The sequence below is a fragment of the Artibeus jamaicensis genome, unplaced genomic scaffold, assembly GCF_021234435.1.
Source record: "Artibeus jamaicensis isolate MK-2021 breed Jamaican fruit bat unplaced genomic scaffold, CSHL_Jam_final contig_482, whole genome shotgun sequence".
In the NCBI taxonomy this organism is placed as follows: domain Eukaryota; kingdom Metazoa; phylum Chordata; class Mammalia; order Chiroptera; family Phyllostomidae; genus Artibeus; species Artibeus jamaicensis.
The window spans coordinates 13890290-13910153 of NW_026521857.1; the positions used below are offsets into that span (position 1 = coordinate 13890290).

At 49.6% G+C, this 19864-nt stretch overlaps 1 long non-coding RNA gene across 2 annotated transcripts; it reads right to left on the reverse strand.

The window, feature by feature from the left end:
- Nucleotides 1-3273: 3273 nt before the first annotated feature.
- On the reverse strand, nt 3274-14431 carry LOC128627883 (uncharacterized). 2 transcript variants are annotated; one of them, XR_008392182.1, is made up of 3 exons: nt 14390-14431; nt 13417-13517; nt 3274-5566 (listed from the first exon to the last, which is right to left on the reverse strand). It is a non-coding gene; the product is annotated as an uncharacterized LOC128627883 (long non-coding RNA). The 2 variants fall into 2 exon arrangements; XR_008392181.1 differs by lacking the exon at nt 3274-5566 and adding an exon at nt 11832-12105.
- Between the last annotated feature and the right edge of the window lie 5433 nt (nt 14432-19864).

Sequence of the window (19864 nt, forward strand, 5' to 3'; positions counted from 1 at the left end):
AGGTTTTAAAAAAGCCCCCTGTTTCAGTTTGTAAAATAATGTACTTCAGCAGAATCCTAGGGTGTTTTGTCAGTGTTTTAAAACACGAGGGATTTTTAGTACCAGGGATTTTAATTCTCAGTCTCATTCAGTTTGGGGAAGACTTTCTTTCACTGAAAGCAGACAGCAGGGACGGAGAGTGGAAATGGGGACAACTGCTTCTACAGGTGGAAATGCCACTCAGCAGGCCCCGGGCGCTCACACCGGTTAGAGAAGATAGAGGCTGACAGGTGGAGAGAAGCTTACCGGGGTCCCTACCAGGGATCAGGGGTTTGGGAGAATTATTGGAAACTATTAGCACCTTGTCAACTACAGCAATCAAGAGTACCTTTTGCTTTAAACCTAAACTATAATCTTCCATCTTTTCCCTAAGACTGTGAAAGATCAAGATTTGATAGTTACATGGAGCAACTCTGCTTGCTAAAATTTCACTCTAAGGAGCTCATTATATCACAACAGAAAGTATCAATAGAGGAGGTCTAATGACCCTCACCTTACTTAATTCCTTGTGATCCTACAAACTTCTCGTTGGCTATCTGTTCTCCCAAAGAGATGTCTTCACTCTGACACCCTGCACCACCCTCCTCCCTTTCTCCAACGTCCTTGGTAAACTCAAAAGGGCATCTTCGGGGCAAGGAGCGCCAGTGCCGGGCCCTGGCAGCCCTCCGTCCTCCTCTCTGCACGGAGGCATCGTGGTGTGGAGGTCGGCCCACAGAAGTCAGGGCTCCGTCATTTACCACGTGTTACTTGGACAAATGCTTAAAAGTCTTTGAATCTAGTGTTCAATTTGTCAATATGCATTCCCTTGCAGTGTCACTGGGAAGATTAAAAATAATAATAACAGTTGATGATTATCAGGCACTTACTACGTGCCAGACGTTGTTCCGAGTGTTTATGAGTATTACAGATTCAGCCCTGGCTGGTGTGGCTCAGTGGATCGAGCTCGGGACTGTGGACCAAACTGCCATTATATTCCCAGTCAGGGCACATGCCTGGGTTGCAGGCCAGTTCCCAGTGGGGGACGCACCAGAGGCAACCATACATTGATATTTTGCTCCCTCTCTCCTTCCCTTCCCCTCTCAAGATAAATAAATTAAAAAACAAAAACAAAAACAGATTCAGCCCTCACAACAACCTCATGAAGAAGACACTTCCATTATCCCATAACTGATGAGGAAACCGAGGCACAGAGAGGTTAATTGACTTCACAGAGGTGACAAGTGTCAGAGTGAGGCCTCAAATCCGGGCAATCTGATCTGAGCCCATGATTCTAAAACCACACTGGAAGGTCTCTGCAGAGGTATCAGGCTTTCATAATAATATCAGTGTTACTATTCGTCATGTCCTTCCCACGTTGCAAGCTGCTGCCGCAGTCTCGGCCCTGCTGCCATCGTTGTCATTGGGATGTTGGGGAGACGTGGGGCCCATCTCTCAGCACTGACTGACAGACGCAGAACTTCCTTCAATACCAGCATCTAGAATTACATCTGACTCTGGTGAGCATATTTTCTGAAGCCATCTGGCAGACTTGGGTGCTGGTCACTTAATGTCAGCCAAGCCAGGACGCAAAAGCAGAGACAAGCGGGCAGAAAGCCAAGCTCTGGCCGGGGTCATCTGCAGCTGTTATCAAAGAGGCTGGTGGCAGAGGATATGGAAGTCAGCGGGAGTGCTTTTATCGGAGGCTGAACACAAGGCTGTCAGCTGAAAACACAGTCTGCACTCTCGGGTAATTCCTAACTTCCCATTAGAAATAAACAAAAAGTCTGCTCCACTGAATTTCCCATTCAGCTTCTCAGCTTGGACGCTGGTCCCTCATGCCTATCACCTAAGATAGCAGAGGTATCAGACCAGGCCGCTGAACTGGAACAGAAAGGATGGGAAAGGCCACCCTCTCTCGACCTCTGCTCTGCTCTGCAGAGCAACTGGTCCTGTGGGAATCCAGAGTCATCAGGGTTTGGGGGCTGGCAAGAGACATGGGATAGGGTGGGGATGGGGGAGGACTGCGCAGGAAGACAAAAGGAAGAGAGAGCTAAGTCAGCAGAGGGGGCAACCCCTTCCGGCTTGCAGTCCCCCGGACCTCACTGAAGTCCCGCCCTGGGTCCACTGACCAAGTCTGCTGGGTGAGGGCCAGCGTCAACCCTGACACACTGTGGGGGAGGAGGGGGGATTCTGGCTGAGGGTTTAGAGGCTGTGCTCTGTGGGATGAAAATGGCCCAGCTCGGGGCTGAGGCTGGGAGGCTCCCTCCCAGCAGTCCGCCCCTTGGGACTGTTCTGTTTTTGCCTGTGGCTGTGGGAAAGAGCATCTCTGTGGACGTGCTGACTTTCCCAGGCCTGACATGCCGCACCTGTCAGTATTTCGTGTCACAATGAGCAGCCTTACGGGGGACAATGTACCTGCTTGATGCTACTTGACTGTCCTCCCCACATGAAAGTGCCTTTCTACTTATGATTTTGAGCTACCATGTCACGGGTTTAGGGTTTCCAAGGCTAGGGTTTCAGAAGCTCTTCTCTTCTTCCACACACTAAGAATGTGGGTATCCTGTGTTTTGTCTGGCAACCCTCATCCTTACCTTGGGCCCCGATCTGACACAGGATGCCTTTTCCACAGCTGTCGGTGCTCCCAGACCAGATGCCTTCCCACCAGGGGCTTGGCTGCTGGTCCACCCTCCCTGCCCAGCCCTCTGGTAATGGAATTTGCAGATGTTCTGTTGGAGAAGCCGTTACCCACCTTGGAAAACGCTGGTGCCAGGCGGCGACTTACCACTGACCTGCAGCCAGCTCTGCTCAACCTCAGTCAGCACATTCTTTCCCTGCTCAACCCACCCTTGGCTCTGAGATCAGCAGCAAGAGCTAAGCTAGGAAGAGCTGCACAAGTCCATGGTCAACCTGCAGGGTGGGCCTGGGGTGAAATCCTCCTGTGACAATGGCTTGGGGATGCTTGTTAGACAAGTTCTTCTCCTCAATTTAATGTCACTTTCTTTTTAAAAAAACATATTTTATTGATTATGCCATTACAGTTGTCCCATTTCCCCCTTTCATTCCCCTCCACCCTGTACACCCCCTCCCACCCACATTGCCCCCCTTTAGTTCATGTCCATGTGTCCTAAGTTCTTCAGCTTCTACATTACCCACACTACTCTTGCCCTCCCCCTGTCTATTTTCTACCTACCATCTATGCTACTTACTCTCTGTACCTTCTCCCACCTCTCTTCCTCCCACTCCCCTGTTGCTAACCCTCCATGTGATCTTCATTTCTATGTTTCCACTCCTGATCTAGCTGTCCTCTTAGTTTGCTTTTGTTTTAGGTATGGTTGTTAATAACTGTGAGTTTGCTGTCCTTTCACTGTTCATGTTTTTTATCTTCTTTTTCTTAGATAAGTCCCTTTAATATTTCATATAATAAGGGCTTGGTGATGATGAACTCCTTGAACTTGACCTTATCTGAGAAGCACTTTATCTGCCCTTCCATTTTAAATGAAAACTTTGTGGATAGAGCAATCTTGGATGTAGGTCCTTGCATTTCATGACTTGGAATACTTCTTTCCAGCCCCTTCTTGCCTGTAAGGTCTCTTTTGAGAAATCAGCTGACAGTCTGATGGGAAGTCCTTTGTAGGTGACTGTCCCCTTTTCTCTTGCTGCTTCTACGATTCTCTCCTTCATTTCAATCTTGGCTAATGTAATTATGATGTGCCTTGGCTTGTCACTCAATCTTCCTTTTTGGAGATGAGTAGGAAAGTATCAAGTGTCAGGAATATGCATATTTCTTTGCAGCGTGTCATTTAGTCCTCACAACAATGCTATGATTGGGTAAAACTGTCCCAGTTTTGCAGGTGATAAAACTGAGCTGCCGCTGTCTTACTGCTGGCAGGTGCCGGAGCTTGAATCTGAACCCAAGTCTTTTAAATCCAGTCCTGTGCTCTGCTATTGCCCGGCTTCATTGTCAGCCATCCAAGCAGGAACTTTTGAATTAGTTCATTGTGCACACGTCCCTCTCTCTCCAGGCTTATCCTCAAACCACGTCTCTGCCATTCTGCCTCTGAAACCCCTCTCAGTGTCGCTGTTCCTCTAGTCCAGGCTGTCATCATTCCTGGAGGGGACAGAGGCTCCTGGTCGATCCTCTGCTTCAAGGCTCTCCCCTCCAACTCATGCATTAGTCAAAACTTTGCTTCCAGGAGAGCAAATCTGACCACTTACTCCCCAACTTTACAATGGCCACACATCTATGTGGCCTACAGCTGTGGTTCTCAAACTTGAGTGTGCAGAAGAGCCAGCTGGAGAGCTTTCCAGATTCAGATGACCACAGCTCCTGCTCAGCTGGTCTGGAGCCAGGCTCAGGGTCTGTATTTTTGCCAGTTCAAGATGGCTGTCATTTGGAGGGTCCGTAGACCCCATTCACAGAAAGGTCTGAGGATAATACCCAAAGTCCTGACATGGCACTGAAGAATTTTCCAATTTCTGGTCCAATTTCTATTTTCAGTCTCGTCACCCAGTTCTGCAGCCTTGGCCAAGAGGCCTGCATCCAGTCAGGTGGACTCTTCTAGTCCACACCCCTCAGCCCGGTACCTGCCTGGGCCACGGTGAGGAGGTGGAGGGCTGGGACTCTGGACCCTGACTGCCTTGTGTTTCTCTGTCATAAATAAGGAGGAATAACATTCTCACCACAAGCGTGTGGTAAGGAGAATTACTAACTGTCAAGCACTTGGAACAGAACCTAGCACTTAAAAAGCACTTGATGAAAGTTTGCCATTATTGTTTTTTATCTGTAGAGCTTGGCTCATTTTGCCTCTTCTTTCTGGGGCTTTGTTCTTTCCTAGAAAAAATTCCTTCCATCCTTCAAGATCCGGTTAAGATGTCATAGACTCTGTGGAATCTTTCCTTCAGTCCCACTAATTACTGTCTTCTCATTTATTGCTCCACAATTGTTGCTTTGCATTTTTTAGTGGTACTATCTTGTACTGAGTATTTACATATATTCTCTCTGATACGCAGAGCACCCGTGGGCCCCTGCCTTTCTGTAGGACTCAGTATAGTGCCTGGCATACTTCATAACAAAACTCCTCATCACCACTCCTCGTTCCATAAAATTGGATGTTCCATCTATTATTTTAAATCAAAGTCTGGGAGCTTTTTCTTAATTTAATTGAATTATTGTGCCATACAATTAGCTCTTCTTTCTTCCCACCTCTCCCTACCACATGTTCGGTTTTCTCTCTCCCAGACCCTCCAAGTCTCACTCTGTGGTCAGTGTGCACTGACTAGCCTGGTTGAACTGCTTTGCATTCCAAATGCCTCATTTAGAAACTCGTGCTTACCACCTACTCATAGACGCCGGCCCTTCATTCTGGTGGCAGGAATGTTCTTCTTCTGTTCTGCCTACAGAATCCGTAGGAAGGTTGCCAAATGCCGCACTTCAAATAGATGTGCCTGACCCTCCGGAAGAAGGCTGGCTCCTGCCGGCAGATGCTAGGGGCGCGCTTGCTGGTTCAGACGGCAGCAAGTAGCCACCTGGACGCAGGTCCACTTTGTTCTAGAAATGGATAAATAAGCTTGTCATGGGCCTGTAACACATGTCAGACTTGAAAATCTGCACAAACTTTTCAAAATAAGAAAGAGAAAACTGTAAAATCAAAATTGATAGATGTTTAATTGTCTACAAAATGCAACATGACTCCAGTTAGCCAACTGCATCTGATTTTACCCCTAACGTGTTAAATGTTGTATTTCACTTGGGGTGAGAGAACATTTGAGTGATTTTCAATATGGAATGTGGTCTCCAAAAGCACAAGTGCCTGATGCTAATGAAAACCCCAACTTGGCCCCCTGTCACCTGGCAGAGCCCAGGACCGTGAGTGGTACACCCCTGAGTGGAAGTACAGGCTCCTATCTGGACGGTCGGACTGGGGAGCGTCACGTGGGGTGACACCAAAATTGTCCTGCAGTTCAGGCTCGGGCACGGAGTTCAGCACATGAATGTTTCTGTGGAAGGCTGCTTCTCAGCTTTCAGCACCGGACACTGCGGCCTCACAGTCCACGGCCGAGCATGGCCGGGTCCAGACACTTCTGACCAAGTCAGAGCATGCACTGAAGGCTCAGACCAGAAGGACATGGAATTAACAATTTTGAATTCCATCAAGAAATATTTACCGAGCCCTGCTATGTACCCAGCACCAAGCTGGTGCTGAGGAAGCTGCAGTGAACAGGCACAGCCCCTGCCCTCGGGGAACTTACTGTCCTGTGATGAAAACAGACCTTGAAGGGCTGGCCAGTCACCAGGGGAAGAAGGGCCACAGGAAGTGCAGGGTTCTGTGGGTGTTTGGGAGAGAGGTTCATCCACTCCGGAGGTCAGAGGGCACGTCCCAGGCATTTGATAACAACTGAGGGCTGAGTAGGAGTCAGCCAGTGGGAAGTGTTTCCCCCAGAAACCCCTGTGCTCCTAAACCTGGAACTGGGGTGCTAGGGATTGACTGGGCGGGTCGATTCTTTTTAAAGATTTTTTTATTATTTATTTATATTTAGAGAGAGGGAAGGGAGGAGAAAGAGAGGGAGAGAAACATCGACTGGTTGCCTCCTTTATGCCCCCAACTGGGGACCTGGCCCACAACCCAGGCATGTGCCCTGACTAGGAATCGAACCAGTGACCTTTCAGTTCACAGGCCGACACTCAACCCACTGAGCCACACCAGCCCAGGCAGATTGGGGGATTCTTGAATGCCATGTTAGGACTTTGGATTTTATCCTACAGACCTTCCTCAGAGTGGAGTCTATGGACCCATCATCTGCATGGGAACCATCTCGAGCTTGCTGTATAATACAGGGTGGTTTCCTGTGTGTGTTCTGAAGGCCCTGCAGGTTGGGCACCCTCCAGGTTGGGGGCAGCACTCTGAATCCCTGCCTTGGTTTTCTGATTTGCCTCGAGTTCTGCTGGAGCTACAGCCAGTTCTGCCTGTTTTGCTGGGATCCTGCCCTGCCTGGATGTCCCAGCCTCTGCCCATGACGGCCGGTCCCTGTGTGGCCCATGTAAAAGTGTGAGGCAGCCACCACCTGTTTACAGGCATCACCACTGCCCAGGAACACCCACCCGCACCCACACCATCTGACCTCTCAGAGGTCAGCCTGGCCAAACCGCCACCGCCTTGGGCCTCTGTGGCTGCGCTGTCGCAGTCCTACCATTTCCCTCCGCCTAACGTTCAGCCACACCACGTGGCAGATCCTGCAGGAATGCCGCGTGTCCTAGAGCAGTGTTTCCCAAACCAGGGCACCCAGCGCACCCTGAACATACATCCATGCAGCCTAGTTTGAGCAACACTACATAAAAGGTAAATGCAGGTTCTTGCAAAGGACGTGAAGGTGAATACAAACCCAGGTGTGGGCCTTGAAACCATGCCAGCGCTCAGCTGTCAGGTGGTCAGCCACGGGTTGCAAAATGTGTATGTTTTTAGATTAGAGTCAAATGAATAAAACAATAATTCTTACAGTGCATGCTCATGGTTAACCCTACAGTACTTTCTGGGACCCCCTGAGGCATTTTCAAAGGCTACCTTGAAACCAGTAGCCTTAGAGTATAGAGAACATCTCGCCTTTCTGGGCTTCAAGCTTCCCTGCCTCAGAAATGGTTTACATCACCCCCGTCGTACATGCCGCCCAAGTCGTAGATATCAGACAGGCAAAGCCTGTAAAACACTTTGAGGTCCCCTTGAAGATCCGAAGTGATGACAACTGTGTATTATTGTCATTTGTTTCATCCTGACTGCCAGATGACAGAGACCACCAGACTGTTCCCCTCAGTAGCCTTGAATTTTCTCCTCCAATAAACACCCGACTCCACTTCTCCCTGTACAAATAACAGAGGGCCCGACTGTCATGAGAAAAGCCATTGGTTTTTAGGTTCTGCTTTTTAAATTAACTTTACTACTGCTTATGTGGCCTAATGCTTGAGGGAGAAAAAGTTGTTTGAGTAGTAACTACACTGGCACCCGAGGGCCGAGGGCTATGAGCTAACGAGCGGATTTGGAAAGGAGTGAATGCATAGGTGGTGCGCGCGCACGCACGCGCATGAACGCGCATGCACCGCGCCGCTGTGCTAGAGGCCCAGGCAGAGGTGTGTGGGCCCGTGTTACACTGCGCCCTCCATCTGACCGGGTCAAAGCTCCCTGCAAGGAGGCCAGGAGTTATTAATCCTCACCCCCCACCGTGAGGCTGCTGCCCCTGTGCAGTTCTGGGGGAGGGTCCCCCTCCAAGTTCTGCTCTGCCTGCAGGCCAACAACCTCCCATTTCTGGTCCCTGCGCTGTCCCCGCCAGGTGTGTTGTACCGCCTGTAACAGCCATGGGAGGGGGTCGCACTGCTGTGGGGGAGGGGTCAGAAATTTTCAGTTTTCAGGGTGTTTATTTCTTGGAGACTTACTCTTTTCACAACAAAATTGAGAGGAAGGTACAGAGATTTTCCATATACCCCCTCCTTCCACGCAGGCATTGCCTCCCCTGTTATCAGCATCACTTGTGAGCATGGCACATTTTTTAAACAGTGGCGAACCCACGTGGATGCATCATAATCACCCAAAGTCCACAGTTCGCCTTAGGGTTCACTCTTGGTGCAGTGTAATCTATGGGCTCAGACAAATGTGTAATGCCATGTAGCCACCATTATACTATCATGCAGGGTAGGTTTTCACTGCCCTAAAAATCCTCTGTGCTCTGCCTGTTCATCAGAGACATAAAAAGCAGCCTGACACCTGGAGCGTAGGGAGGATCCCCAGATCCCTTCCCCATAAAAGACGTGGTAAAATGCCACATTGGTCTCAGTGTTGACTTTTGTGTTGCTGCTTTGCAGGGATCTCAGATCCCATCCCCACTAGCAGAGGGCTTGGATGCAGGACAAACATTTCTCCTTCTTTAGCTATTCTCTGTGTGAAGCTGATATTTATCTAGAAATGACTGCCACTGCAGCTCAGGGAGGGGAGAGGCCCCAGCTGGCAGGGCCCAGTGGGTAGGAGGGGATTCTGGAGTTGCTGCCCAGGGAGAAGTCAGACAAGGGGAAGGGAGACCTATTAGGGCCTCACAGGCATTTTCTGGGGTTTGAGGTTTTGGAGCAGGTGATGTGGTTGAAGGACAGTGGAGGCTCCCTGGGGGTACAGGGCATGGTAGTGGGGAGCCACTGGTCAGGATCCCAGAGGGCGGAGGGCTGCAGGAGCAGCCCAGTCATTGCAAGGGCTCTGCTTAGGAAATGCTGCTCTAACTCCACGCCAATTGCTAAAGTCACTTTTTAAAGCTCTGGTCTTTCCAATCAGATTTTCCTATTCCATCCTTTTACTTTTTGCCCACCCCCACCTCTTGATGCTGTTTTCTGTCTCCCAGCCTTTGTTGGCCTCACAAAGCATCCTCTGGCATTGAGCTGGTTGTCTAGGAACAGGTTTTACCCCCCAGGGCCCTGTCCCCTGCCACCAGACCTGCTAATTTTGGCTCCACAGTGTGAAGCTGGTTCTGTGATCCTCTTTCTTTCCCTACATATGCTAATCAGTTTTCTTTCTCACTTTCCCTAGAGAGTAGACTCTCTCCTGGACCTGCTAACAGTGGGAAGCCCGCACCTGCCCGGGAGGCTTGCTTCTCAGTCTGGTTTCACAGCGCTGCCCACCAGGCCCGCTTCTCCGCCTGGCGCCAGGGGCTGCGGGTGTCAGAGTCCCCACTGCGGGCTTTGCCCAGACGAGGTGGGGGCGGGTGAGGAGAGGGACTCTCAGAGGCTTAGCCTGGTCCCTCCACCCCCTGCTCCCCTGGGGCCCCAGGCGTTACTGGCTCCTGAATAAAGCTGTTTGTTAAAAGATGCTGCCCACACTTGACCTAAGCTAGAGAAGAAGAGTGTGAGCTATCGAACGTCCTTCTGGAATCTTTCGGCCATGCACTGTGTCAAAGGCAGAGAAAGGTACTTAGAATCAGGTAGCACCTGACACACTTTATTTTAATATTTACTATTTATTTCCATAAGACACAGGCTCCCCACTGATGTTTTCATCCCATTTAGGACATATTTTTGTAGCTGAGCCCCTGACCTTACAGTTCCTTCCTTTCCAACATACTAACCTGCCCCCCCCACAGTCCCTACCACCCAGCATCTCCACCCAATAAAATAGGCCCATCAGACTGCTGAGTGGGCCCGGTGGCTTTCCCCTGGCATGAAACTGGTGTTACGCTTTTTCCAGATTTCTGAAAAAATAGAACAGGTTTATCTTTATGGGAAAGCTACAGAGATAGTGCAGAATTCCCCAACATGCCTCACCTGGTTTCCCCTGATGTCAGCATCTTATTTAAATCACCATGGCTCATTTGCTGCTCTAAGAAACCAGCACTGGCACATTACCCTTGTTAACTAAATGTCACTTTTTATTCAGATTTCACCACTTTTCTCCCAGCGTCCTTTTCTGTTTCAGGGTCCCCTCCAGAAAAGCATGCTGCGTTTCCTTGTCCCATAGTCTCCTTTGCCCTGTGACAGTCTCTGGCTTCCCTTGTTTAGATGACCTTGGCAGTTTTGAGGAGTACTAGTTATCTTGTAGAATGTCCCATATTTGCATTTGTCTGATGATTTTCTCGTAGTTAGACTAAGGTTATGCGTTTGGGGAAGAAGACCACAGGGGCCAGGCACCCTTCTCATCACGGTATGTCAAGGGTGCAAGTTGTCAACATGATTATTAGGTTAACACCTGGACACTTGACCAAGTGATGGCATTTCTCTGCTATAAATAAGCCCCCACCCTGCCCTCTGTTCCATACTTGACTCTTGGAAAGCAAGCCCACACTCAGGGGAGGTGGAGAAAGGAGCATCGCCGCTCGGAGGAGGGAGTGTTACATCTATTATTTGGAATATTGTGTAGGGAAGACCTCAGAGGTGTTTTTAAAGCAAGCCAGAAGTCCACTCCAGCCCTCACTAGAAGGCCAGTCACACTAGATGGATACATTTTGCAGGGCTGGGTGCCATACACCCCAAAGAGAGCATCTCATGGGACCATATGTGCCCTGGGAGCTTCCAGTTCCTGGGTGTTAGTGAGCAGTCTGGACGTGTAGACTGTAGGAGATATATCAGGGTCCCGCAGAAGTAAGCCCTGCTGGAGTGTGGTTGGTAGTATAATAATATGGGTGTGATAATTTATTGTTTTAATTTGAACATTTCACCTAAAAGGTCATATGATGTGCTTGAGTGTAATATTGTTAGGTTACAGAATTACAGGCTTATTATTTTGTAATAAAAAGGGGGCATTATTTGCGCCGACTCTATATACATACATGTGTGTATACACACACATATATATCTCACCAGCATGTGAAACCACAAGTCATTCCCAAACATTCAGCAAGTGTTCACGAGTGCACATACTCTGCTGGGGGCTGAAGGCAGGGCACAGAGACGGAGTCTCAGTCTGGACCCCAGGTATTGCAGGGTGAGACTGCATGCACATCAACAAATACCTCTGCACTTCCGTGGGCAGCCCAGGGCAAGGAACTGATGGAGCAGCAATTGCAAGTGTGATAGGAAAGAAGAGGAAAGTTCAAGATGCTGTTGGGAGAGCTATTTAGAGCTGTCAGTGAAGGCCTCTCTGTGAAGGTGGGGTTTCTGCTGAGACCGAAGGATGAGCAGGAGTGAGTGGGGTGTATGGGGAGCAAGGGTGGGGCTCCAGGGAGAAAAACTTACCGGGCACAGAACAGTATGTGTCAAAAACAAACTAGATTCCGCTCCTGATCTAGCTGTCCATTTAGTTTGCTTTTTTTAGGTGTGGTTGTTAATAATTGTGAGTTTGCTGTCCTTTCACTGTTCCTATTTTTTATCTTCTTTTTTTTAGATAAGTCCCTTTTACATTTCATATAATAAGGGCTTGGTGATGATGAACTCCTTGAACTTGACCTTATCTGAGAAGCACTTTATCTGCTCTTCCATTCTAAATGAAAGCTTTATTGGATACAGCAATCTTGGATGTAGGTCTTTGGATTTCATGACTTGGAATACTTCTTTCCAGCCCCTTCTTGCCTGTCAGGTCTCTTTTGAGAAATCAGCTGATAGTCTGATGGGCACTCCTTTGTAGGTGACTGTTAGCATCAGGAGAGTGGGAGGAGAAGAGTGGGAGAGAAGGTACAGAGAATAAGTAGCATAGACAGTATTCAGAAAATAGACAAGGGAGCCCTGGCTGGTGTAGCTCAGTGGATTGAGCACAGGCCTGCGAACCAGAAGATCACAGGTTCGATTCCCAGTCAGGGCATATTCCTGGGTTGCAGACCGGTTCCCTGCAGGCCAGTTCCCAGCAGGGGATGCACGAAAGGCAACCATACATTGATGTTTCTCTCCCTCTCTCCTTCCCCTCTAAAGATAAATAAATAAATAAAATCTTTAAAAAAATTTTTAAAAATCATCTATTTGAAAATAGACAAGGGGAGGGCAAGAATAGTATGGGAAATATAGAATCTAAAGAACTTGTGACACATGAACATAAACTAAAGGGGGGAAATGGTGGGGGAGAAGGTGTTCAGGGTGGAGGGGAATGAAGGGGGGAATGGGACAACTGTAATTGCATAATCAATAAAATATATAAAAAAAAAACTAGAGTAGAGAGACATCTGGAAGAACTGAAAGAAGGCCAGCGTATCTGCAACTGAGAGAGGTATATATATAGAAAGAAAACTCTGTTTCCGGGAAAAGTCACATGATAACTTAGTCAGATGGAATAGTTCTACTTCCTTAAAATGAAGTTGTTCTACAGACTTTAACACATAAAACTCAGTGGTGTTTGAAAAATGGACTCATACTTTAAATATTCTGCTAAATTTACATATAAACATACCTAAAGTTCAAGTGTCTCAGAAATTAAATCCTAAAACTGAAACCGTGTCTGAGAGAGGAGGATAGAAATGACTGGAAGGGGGGCTGGTGCATGCCAGCGAGTCCCCAGTTCCCCATCCAGGACCGAAGCTCCCATCATCTCCCAGATGCTGGAGGCAGTGGCTGCAATGGCTCACAGACCAAGGACTGTCAGTTATAGTAGCAAGACACCAATGATTATAAGACGCAACCCAGACACTGTTCAAAAGTAAAAGAACTATCTGGAGAAAATTATAACTTTATTGAAAGGTACTAAAGAAGACTGAAAAACCAGGAATTAACTGGTTTCAAGGACAGAAAAACTCAGTTCATACTTGTAAAGATACTGATATTTTCTAAACTGATTGTCAGAGTCACGCAATTCCTACCTTAATTCCAACAGAATTTTGGCAGGTACTTTACAAGATAATTCTAAGATTTAGATGAAATGTAGTGTTCAGAATAGCTAAACCTCTGAAGGAGAATAAGGAAGAGGGAGTTGCCCTACCAAATATCAAGACTTATTATAAAGCTCTAATACTTACAACAAAATGTGTGGATGCAAAGATAAAAACAACTGGCCAGTGGAACAGAAAAGAGAACCCAGACGTGCCAACATGTGGAGCTCTGGAGTCCGACAGGTGCCCTGCGGGGAGGAGGGGCTTGGTCAGTAAGTGATGAGAGATACTCAGGGATTAATGAGGAAAAATGTGCATCCCTAATTGCTTCATTCGCCAAAGTCAATTCCTAATGGATTAAAGAATTAAATGTGAAAGCCAAAACTTTAAAACTTTTAGGAAAAAGACTAGAGGGTATATTTCTACCTCTGGGTAGAATTTTCTACCTCTGGGTAGAAATATACTCCTTAAATAAGATACAGGTAGCACTCAACTCAAAGAAAAAAATTAATAAATTAAACCATATTAAAAATAATACACCACCGAGGCCCTGGCCCAGTAGTTCAGTCGGGTAGAGTGCCAGCCCGGTTGCGGGCTCCGTCCCAGTCAGGGCTCATGCAAGAATCACCAGTGAGTGCGTAAGTGGGTGGAGCAGTGAAGTGACGTCTCTCTCCTCACCCCCCATACGCCTCTTTCTCTATCAATCAATATGTTAAAACATTTTAAAAAATTAATACACTGTAAAGAAAAAAGAGAAGTCCCAGACCGGGAGCTACACACGTAATCAGTACAGGAAAGGCGTCCAGACTGTACAAAGGGCTCCTAGAAATCCGAAAGAAGGAGAAGAATCCGAGGGGGGATGAAGAAGAGGAGGTATAAGGAGGCCTTTCTCACACACACACACACACACACACACACACGCGGAAGGAATCAGATGTCTAAGAAACATATGGGAAGATTCTCAGCTTCATCAGCAAAGGAAGGCTGGGCCTCTTTAAGGCCATCTCAGGCCTTACCTTTGCTTATTTTTTGAGACTTCATTTTATAATATTTCACAAACCAGAATGCATTCATATCTATATTAAACTCATTCATTCAGTATGTATTTGTTAGTACTTACCAGGTGCCAGGAAATGTTCACTGTGCTAAGAATGTGTCTGTGACCGGAAGAGACAAAGCCTCTGCCCTTGAGTTTGCATTTGGTGGAACAGAGGCAGTTGGCCTAAGCGGGTGACTGTGCAGCTGTGTGACAAGAGGCAGTGAGTGCCATGGGATAAAGAGGAAGAGCACTGCGGGCTAAGGCGCGGGTTGCAGGACGGAAGGCTCTGTCTGAGGGATGCCATTTAAACAAACTGCACCTCATCATGTCTCCCTCACCCATGTGTTCCTTCTAGCCTTTCAGTAGGTTTCGTCCTGCGGTATCGGCTAATGACAGTTTGATGCTGCTCTCAGGGATTTTTGTGGGGGAAACTTTTAAGGACCTCTCCCCAGCCCCATGTTCAGAAACCGGTGGCAGGCCAGGGGTGGGAGCGGCACTGTAGTGGAGCGCAGGAGGCAGAGGGGACATGTCCATCATCCTCCTGCCATCCTCTCCTGTGGCCCATCGAAGTGAGGAGGCCCACCTCTGAACAGGCCCACTGGGAAGGACGTCCAGAGGAGGAAGTCCTCTGACATTCAGTCTGGGTGGCAGAGGGTCCCAGGCACTCAAACTGGGTAACCAGTCACCCTTGCAGATGCAGCCTCGCATTGCTGGAGGGAAGCTAGCGTGTTCTGAAATCTGATAGCTCGACACACCCCTTGCACAAGAAAGCTGTTAAGGCGGCAGCTTTCCGAAGCTCTGCAGGCTCTGCTTGTGTGTATCAGTTGGATACAGATCTGCCTCCTGGGAGATTCTAGACAACCCAACAAACCAGAGGGCCTGTGTGCAGGTTGGTCAGAGGATAGTGCTGCTCAGGTGGGAGCAGCTGCTAGACACTGTTGGCCAGTAGTGCATGCCACCCTCAGGACATCTGCTTACTGTGGGACCGGTATGAGGGCCACCCTTTCTTTATAAATGCCCCCAGCAACCCACCTCACTCAGTCCTCTGCTTCCCTCTGGGCCTCCTTGTTTTCCCTTTGGCTCAATGGGATCAGTTCCTGGCTCTTGTTAATCACTTTATGGCCACCTGAACCTGTTAGTCCAAAGCCCCTTCTGCCCTGGACAGAGGTCAGTCCGTTTGTTTCAGGTCTGCAGGGACAAAGGCGCAGTCATGAAGTCCCCAGAGGGAGGTGGCTGAGTGGCTGCTTTTTCACACTGGAATGCGACTTCCCTTTCCAATTAGAGACCACACAGGATGGAAAACTGGAGCAGGGCAGCCTTTCTAGTGTGAAAGCCCATCAGCCTTTACCAGAAAGAGCAGCTGGGGTTGGGGGTGGGGGCTTGCATTCCAGGCCCACCTGTTTAAAACTCCGGGCGCCTTTGCCAGTTACCACCCAGCCTCTTTTTCCTTCGCCTGCCCCTCCACCCGACTCAAGGTCCTGTCTTGAGTCAAGGTTCCTTTCTCTGGGCATGCCCAGTCCCCAGGGTCACCCTGCCAAGGCTTGTTGTTCTTGTGGTTTGTGTGGCAGAGAAAGATGTTTCAGGCTTTGGAGACAAAAATAAAAATCAAACAAACTAAAACCAAGCAGGAAGTCAGTGTCCATCCTTGAACATACGTGCCCCACCTCTCCCCACACCTCCCGTGAGAGCCGCGGGGAAGACTGGGTCTCAGGACCCCGGGGAGGGGTAAGTGGACAGCTCCTGGTGCACGAGAGGGACAAGCCCTCGGCCAGGGTCAGCGGAGGCCGTTCGCACTCCTGCAGGGAGGACAGGAGAGGGCCCTTCCCACGCGTTCCTCCCTCGCTGTGCAGGGTGCCCGCCCCGCAGTAGCCTTTCCCTGAGGGGACGGAGCAGGCCTGTCACCACCCAAGCTGTCCGTCTGCCTCCATGTCAGCCAGAGGCCACTGGGGTGTGTTTTTCTATTTCCTTCCAGTCTCCCCGAGAGGTCAACTTTCCTGGCTCATATCGCGCATCTGCTAGGAGCATCATATTTCCAGAAGCCCCTTGTTCCCAGGGCCAAGTCAGTGTTCGGGGGGAAATGCGTGGCTTTTTCAGCTACACCTTGAAGCTGCCTCGGGCGTTGGGGTCTGCAGGCTCCTTTCTCTCTTCCCAACGGTCCGGCGTCGGAGGTCTTGCCTGGGAGCTGGGGGATCCGCTCAAGCCTCGAATGGCTCAAGCCTCGAATCGCAGTCTCCGCTGCCTCTTTGTTCTTCAGGCGGTGACCTTTACTGACATCATCTCAACACTCCCTCCCCCATCTGCTTGAATCCCCCATTCTTTTTCCACTTTCTGGGTTGGAGTGAGGGGTTTTACTCTCAGGGACCTAATCCTGTGGCTCTTGTGTGTGACTAATTCCCTCCCCTCCCTCTCAGTTCCCAGTAAAGAGGAAGGGGCCTGTTTGCCCGACTCAGGGGTCTGCGCCCCTGGTCGTGATCAAAGCGCAAACACATTCCTCTGGGTGATTTCCTGCCCTGAAAACCCAGCCCTGGAACAGAAGCTGCCTCTGTTCCCTCCCGGCCACCAGCCCCAGGGACCAGGGCTTCTGCGAGAAGAATTTATGATACACCAAGTAATGTCACTCCTCCAACCTGCCAGCGTTTAGTGTAAAAGCAAGTTGCATTGTTGTTCAGACAAGATGACTCCTCTTCCCAGAGAAGAAATCGTGTCCCTGAGAAGCCTCCCGGTCCGGGCAGCCGCCTGCCGTGAAGGGTGTGCGGGAGGTGACAGGGTGAGACGAGGCCTCATTATCCTCACGGCACCCCGCAGACCCCAGCGGGTCAGCTTCGGCTGCCTGATTTCTGAAGTGAAAAAGCACATAATTATGGTATTGTTTGACTGCCAAGAATTCTGGGTTAATCTCAGTTTTATTTTGACTGCTACCTAAAATAGCCTGTCCCCAAGGACAGCGCCAAAGGCCAGAAGGCCAAAAACGGAAAGGCAGGCCCGAGATGCAAGCAGGCCCTCATTTGAAGCCCCAAAGCAGGGTTCAGAGTTTTGGGGATACTCCTGAGTACCTGGAATCAGTCACTGGGAGCCAGCACCACCCCCACCCCCCATAGAGGCTTTTCCTTTAATGCTGGCCTAGGACCCCCCCCCCCGCCACACACACACACACACACACACACTGGGCCTGGCCTGAGCCTGCTGAAACACTGGTGATGGCCAGTCCCCAGCACACTCCTCGTCCCCAGACACATTTGGGATCACCCCTGAGATAGTTTGGAGTTGTGTTCCCGTGGCCTGGGACAGACAGAGCAAATAATAATCACGATGATGACAATAATGATCATAGTGGCCGAGCTTTCTGAATGCTTGTGATATGCCAGACTGTTCCCAAGTGTGCGTGCGGGTGGCGACTTCTCAGTCCTCACCGCCAGTCCTCGTGGTGGGTGCTTTTGCTGTCTCCTAACCTGCCAGAACCACAAAGCTGGTAGGGGGTGGAGAAAACTGGAACCCAAGGAATCCAAACTGCAGGAGTTGCGTCCTCCCTGCTTCACCACTCGGCCTCTGGGGAAGTCAGGGATCACAGCACTTAAAGGCTGAAAAGAATGGCTCCCACTGGAATCTGTGGGAGGGACACATTCAGTGCCTAAGTGGAGTTAAACTGGACCCGTGAGTGGTGTTTCTCCTGCTCGGAGCACACATCAAAGACATGCCGTAGTATTATTCTTCCATTACTCGGATCGACAGACGTTCACTGAGGGTTCCTCTCCATTTGTGAGGTGTCTGGGCCACTGGGCCCTGGATCTCTGTGAAAAGTTTGATATCATTAAAGGGAGAATCACAGTACGAGGTCAAGTCCACTCTTATGGAGGAATGCACCCAGTGTGTAGTCGAGGGGGCTTCCCGAGGGAGGATACACTCCGATTAAATCTTACAGAATGCTGGGATTCTTCTGGGTAGACAAAGTGGAGCTGGACTTTCCAGGCAGAGAGAACAACAGGGCAAACCCCTGCTGTATCTCAAGATGTTCCCGAGGGCCCTGAGCGGCTGGTCCTGGGCTGTAGTCCACAGGCTATAGCAGGAACTGAGTAACCATCTCCATCCCCTCGCTGCAGCCCCCGCCATGACTTCAGAGGAGCCTTCCCAACCCTTCCTTCCTGCCCCACCTAAATGCTGATGAAAAATTTTCCGGCCTGAGGCATCCCTGAACTTCTAAGACATCCGGAGCTGCCACTCAAGCCCTGACCAGTGGCTACCAGGGGTCTGTGTCACCTCAGCCAGCAGCACCCACGGAGCTGGCTCCGGCTCCTCGCAGCTGCCCCACATCCTGGTGCTCGCTCCCACCCAGCTCCCCTTCCAGCAGCCCCCAGCAGGCCAGTGGCCCGGTAGGTGGCACCTCGAGAGCATGGGAAAGACACAGAGAGAGACGGGGGTTCCGACATGCTTCTTTATTCCTTTCTTTCATCTTAAGTGGGAAACCAATCCAAGGAAAGGCTAAGGTCAGGCTCCCAGAACCGGAGGATGAGGTACTGGGTGGGGTGTGTTCTTTCTGCTGTTCATTTGTTGTCGTTCATATGTTTTAGCAAAAGTGACTCTGAGTTCCTTTAATTGGAAAAAACAAAACAACAAAGGCAGGTAGGAGTTGCATGTTCTTTGCCTGTGTAGCGGCAGGAGTGAGGAGCAGCCCCCTCGGTGCTGGCCTTGACTTTGGTTCTCCATCGGGCACTGTGGCCCAGGCAAGGGACTGGCTGAGTGAAAGCAGCCGGTCCCTATGGCTGGAGGGGCTCAGTACAAATAACAAAAGACACTCCTCTTCCTCCTGTCCCTCAGAAATGTCAACGTTTTCAAGAGCTTTGTGCCAGGAACTGGGGATGAAGACCAAATGTCTATTTCTTGTTACATCACAATATTATGAGAGATCTTTTCAAGGAGGACAATGGCTCGTGGATTAATAAAGGATGTGGCTTTAATAAACTATCACAGTGCCTGTCATTTAGTAGGCTCACAAAACCAGTAATAGTTATTATTGTTATACTGTAATCAGAGAATGCAAAGTCATCTGAAGCGTGGTGTGGATGGCAGAGGGTGTGTGTTGGCGGGTGAGGGAGAAAAAGCCGCGTAGGAGGCAGCCTCCCAGAGTCCTGGCGCCTGGTACTGTTGCCCGTGCGTGGACCCTCCTACAGTGTTCCACAGCTGCTCTGCCCGACCAGCACAGTTCGGCCGTGCTGTAAACAGACGATCCTGTGACATGGCTCACGTGGTGAAAGAGCTGAGGCCTCCAGCCAACAGCCAGAAGGATCTAAAGACACTTGCCAATAGCCATATGAGTAAGCTTAGAAGCAGACACCCGCTCCCCACCCAGCCCCAAGTCAAAACTTCACAGGACTACAGCCCCACCCATATCTTGACTGATAGCACCTTTCCAGAGACCCTGAGCCAGAACCACCCAGCTAAACCCCTCCCAAATTCAGACCTTGAGAAGCCATGTGAAATAATAAATGGTCCTTGTTTTAAGCTGTTGTATTATCACCTAGAGCGATTTGTTACACAGCAATAGATAATTGATACAGGTGG